The sequence below is a fragment of the Porites lutea genome, chromosome 1, assembly GCF_958299795.1.
Source record: "Porites lutea chromosome 1, jaPorLute2.1, whole genome shotgun sequence".
Classification (NCBI taxonomy): domain Eukaryota; kingdom Metazoa; phylum Cnidaria; class Anthozoa; order Scleractinia; family Poritidae; genus Porites; species Porites lutea.
In genome coordinates, this window is record NC_133201.1 from 40,287,788 (window position 1) to 40,292,926 (window position 5,139).

Below are 5,139 nucleotides of genomic sequence, written 5' to 3' on the forward strand. Positions count from 1 at the left end.
AATTAACAGTGTTTATTTTTTGCTATAGATGTCTTTGAAGCGTTTGTTCGTAAGGCTTATGAACATGGGATTCAAGATCACCCTGGTGTACTGGCCATTAAGGCCGTAGGAGGCCTTGTGACTGAAGTTGGCTGTGACGTAAAATTAGATGGTAATTATTTACTTAAGACTTATACTTCTTTATCCTTTCTTTAGCCCGAAAAGGCTACCTTTTTCAGGCTTCAGGTATATGAAAGGGTAGAGATTTCACCTTTTGAGGTATATAAAAAGGTGGGGAAACTTGTCATTTTGGTTGTAAAAAGGTCCAAAAGAGCTATCAGATGCATTTCATGGCCGTGTAAAGGTCCAGAAAACACTTTGGTTTTGTGATTTGCTCATATCTTAAAGACTTTGAATTTACAGTAGTTAAAAGGGATGGAAAGAACTAAACTAGGTAATTAATAGGAAAGGGATTTTTTTTAATCTCAAATATAGTACATAAAAGGGTTAGGGGTTGGACCTACAGTAGCACAGTGTGGACTTTTCCCGGATAAAACTTTCTTGAGTACACCTCCGGGACAGATTAGTAATAATGTCGTATAAAGGCCAATTCATTTATGTGCCTTTTTGAGTAAATTGTACCGTTCTTTGTTATTTCAACTACCATTCAGGTCTGCTTGGAAAAATTGGGGAAATGATAGCCAAACGTGATCCAGATGCTGACTTCTTAGCGGGATTTCAGGACAAAGTTTTTTCCTTTCTCTATGACAAGAAGAACAAAAAGTGCACAACAGGTGTGTGATTACTATCCCGTTTATGCTTTGAACCGTTCGCCCCAAGTGTAACGGGGAACCCTGTTCCGGAATCCGGGAAATTTCTGCTTGTGGAATCCGTAATGCGGCATATTTTTGCTGTGAGATCCGGAATCTTGGGCTTTGCAATCCAGTACACAATTCAAGGAATCTGGAATCCGGAGTCCAGGTTCCACTGACAAAGAATCCACGATCAAAATCCAATGCACTTTTGGATTCTCTTACATGAACTGATATAATTTTCCCCATCATTCGTTTTTGTTATCTCGTATATAGTCATCGTTATTTTTGAGCATTATTCAATGTGAATTTCTTTTTTATTGCAGGATTAGTGGAATCCCTTTCCCCAGGCCAAAGCATCAAGGAACGATACCTGAATCTCGTATTTACCCAATGCCAAGAAGGTAAGGCTTTATTTGCATTTAAATTATATTAGGAATTTTGCGATGAGCTTTTCATTTGGAATTCCTACTCGACGGAACTTTTTCTCTTAATCAATCCTTAATCGCTTCTAAAAACTTTGTCAACGACAAAAGAAAACTTCCTTGTTCTGCTAATTAAAAATAAAACCTAGTAAAATTTACTATAATATTCTAATTTAATTTTTTTTCTTCTTTTAGTGAGACTCGTCCGCTTTGCTGCCGATACCGTCGTTAATGTAAGTAGAAATAGATGCCATCGTCTCAGATGACTCTTTCTTTACACTCTTCCTGATAAAAAAAAGGAGGAAAAAAAAAAACGACACCAACAAGATAGCCGATTGCTTATTGTCCCTCCTCTGTACAGCTATACTTTATACCGATAAGCAAACCGTCACATTGAAGTAGCCCTTTAGATGAAAATTCAACAGTTTTCGAGCATTCTGTAGTGGACGAGATAAGACAAGACCAGAACTTAATTTTTATACCACAATAAAAAGGAGAGGGAAAAAAGGAAAAGAATACTTATGGAAAGTAAAACAAACACCTAAAAATGGCTTAAAACGCTATCTAGCTAGGAGCAGTATCGACTGTTTCAATACATAAAAGAGATCCTTAAAAGTTGGAGGACACGCACACACACGCCCCCATGTACATGGACCACATGAGAAATGACCCTGCAGTTTACTTATACATTTTTTGCAGGCAATCCATCTTGGCAAAAAAATACAATTTCTGCAAAGGATTGCTCATAAACGCTATATAGGTATGTGTACTTTACAGCGTAGGGATTTGCTCTCGTTGGGACCTTACTTTATGAGGGTTAACTATCAGCAAGTTGTACCCAACATGAATAGATAAACCATATCTGAGCTCATGCAAGTAGCAACAGAAAAATATCACATTGCCATTCGCATTCTTGAAAAACTTTAAAAGAATTGTCTTTTGGGGCCGTGGAAGAGAATGTCAGTGGCATTACACAGAATCGAATGCTACATGTGAAAATTGAACTGGTTTCACTCACTAAAATGTAAACGTTGTGAATTTCGTCGTTGTTTTCATATGGACCCTATCTAACGCAAGACCCACATGTATAGAAGAGTAATATAGTTAAATTGATCACTCTGATGTGTTTAAGACTCGGTAGAAAATTTCTCAGAGGCCCTTCGCTTAAGGTTTCGAGGGAGACTAGTCTTAGTTTACTAATTTGCTCTCAGAGACATATATCTTGAAAGTAGTTGGTTGTTATGATAGTGAAATATGGGATCAAACGAACTACAGCCAAACCTTTGAAGAACAAACTTGTAGCCACTTTGTAAAGTTTTTTTTTCTCCTCCGATTGTTTACTGAAAATTTTATTTTCAAGGACCCGGTTCCTGAAAGGCCTATTAGCGCTAATCCAGAATTAAAATTTTGTTCCGTTGTTGCTTAGAGTACCATTTTGTTCTATCATTACCGTATATCAGAGTAAAGGTTCAACAATATTTTGTGAGCTCGAGTTGCATGTTCTAAGACAAGAAAACCGTGTTTAAAATTTGGCTTAATTGTGGGTTAAACTTAACCATCTTGGAGGAATCCGGCCCTGGCCTCTGTTAATAGCGGCCAGCCGGTGGCCACTTATAAGAGCCTCGTAAAGGGGTTTCACTGTGGGATCCTGATCTAGAATTTAATTTTTTTAAAATAAAATGAAAGGTTGTCCCGGGCAAATTATTTTGAATTCCTTACTTTTGATGTAAAAATGTTCATTCGCTTTAACTGAGTTGTCTTCATCTCCTTCTCCTTTCAAAGAAATGGCAAAGACGGTTGGAGCCCTTATGCACTCTGGTGAGTTTGAGGCAGCACATCAACGTGTTGGAGAGTTTACACTAGGAGAAATAAGAAGAGGTTTCCTTGTGGGTGTCGCTGTTCACAAGTTGCTGTCTCCTCCACGACCTACCTTACCTAAACCATCTGGCCCAAGACCTTCCCGTCCAAAGCCATCTGGCCCAAGACCTTCCGGTCCTCAGCCCTCTGGCCCGGCACCTTCCGGTCCTCAGCCCTCTGGCCCGGCACCTTCCGGTCCCCAGCCCTCTGGCCCGGCACCTTCCGGTCCTCAGCCCTCTGGCCCGGCACCTTCCGGTCCTCAGCCCTCTGGCCCGGCACCTTCTGGTCCTCAGCCCTCTGGCCCGGCACCTTCTGGCCCTCAACCATCTGGCCCTCAGCCATCTGGCTCACTACCCAGTTCAGGTAGCCTCCAGAAAAGAGCCACGTCTCTGGAGGAGGAATCTTACTTAGATCGTCTCATGAGGCTGGCTAAACGCAAACGTATTTATCACTAGAAACAGGTTTGTGATTCTTTACATTTAATATAACTCAGTGATATTATTTCATCTCTTCCAATCATATTTTCCTGAATAAGCTGAATAAGCATCTCATTAATTTATTTACTATAGCAACATGCTCATCATTGGCTATTAATTCAAACGCCGTACACAAAATACCGGCTCTACAGTTACACGAAGTATATGACAGAACGACATCTAAAAATTATTGCTAGGCACCTCCAGTACTCCAAGACTGAAATTCTACTTAAAACTACCACTATCCCCGTTTCACTATTAGGGTGTCAGAAGGACCATTTGCTTCTAGCGAAAACGATTCAATTCCTGTGTAAAAAGGGAAAACACCGACGTTTCTTCATTCTTTGAAGTAACATGAATGATTATTGTTATTTTGCAGGTGGGGTTGCAAAGAATACTGGCTGCTGACTAGGTGAATGCTTTAATTGGGTACGAACCTTATTTAAAAAAATGACTGAACAAAGAAACTGCATGAGTGACACTGTATCATATTCATCCTTTTCACAATTCAATAAAGTTCATAAAGTGTAGATCAAAGACAAAAATTGTGTTGTTATTTAGTATGCATTTAACGGGGATCTAGCTGAAAAAGGAACAACATATATTTGATGGTCAGCTTTCCTTCCTTTGCCTACTATTAGTTTTAACTTTACAAAAACAAATTCCCTGAAAAATCAAGTAAAGTTGGTGTGATTTTAGTGGTAGGGTATCCAGAAGCTCAAATTTAAGGATATCGGTTTCAAGGGGGGGTAAAAGCAAAGTATTACTCGCACAAAAAAAACGTCTTGGAACGAGGTCGAAACTCAACATAACTTAGTTCACAAATGGCGTCGCAACCCGGATCATACTATCCTTGCTCTCTTAAACTTTCAGGTAAACAGCTTAGAAAAATTTACTGGAAAAAAAGTGAAAAAGTCCATGTTTTGGAAGAAAGCAGCCAGTTCATTCAGATAGACTGGCAGGGTGAATTAGGGGTATAGTTTACATCAATATGGCCAGGATTCTTTTTTTTTCTTTTTGCAAACAGCCACAAGGCGCTGCTATCAGAAAAAGTCTTTTGGAAGACAAAAAGTGAAACAAACTACTTTTGGGATACATAGCAGGATCACTGTTACTTTTACGCATATGCATATGATAACATTCGCCCAATGTAGGAATCCAAACGGCCTCAGATTCTGGATTCCACGACTTAGATTCCTGATTTCAGATACTAGATTCTGGATTCTTCGTCAGTGGAACTTGGATTCGGGATTTCAATCGTTAGTGGGATTCCGGATTCCACCAGCAAAATTTACCAGATTTCGGATTCCACAAGCAAAAACTTCCCAGATTACGGAGTCCGAATTTCCTTACATGCGTCGAACACAAGCGTGCCCAAGAACATGAGTAACTTCACTCAATACACCTACTGTACCAATATAGGAATGGTTTTCGTAGTACATCTGATTTGGAGGGAAAAAAAAAACTGTTCGTCCGGTTGATAAACGAGTGCCGGGAACCTAAAGCTTATCTTGAATAATGTACTCTTTCAATATTAGTTTACCTTTTTTTTGGCAAAGGACTTTTCTCTTACTATATAGGTTCAGTACA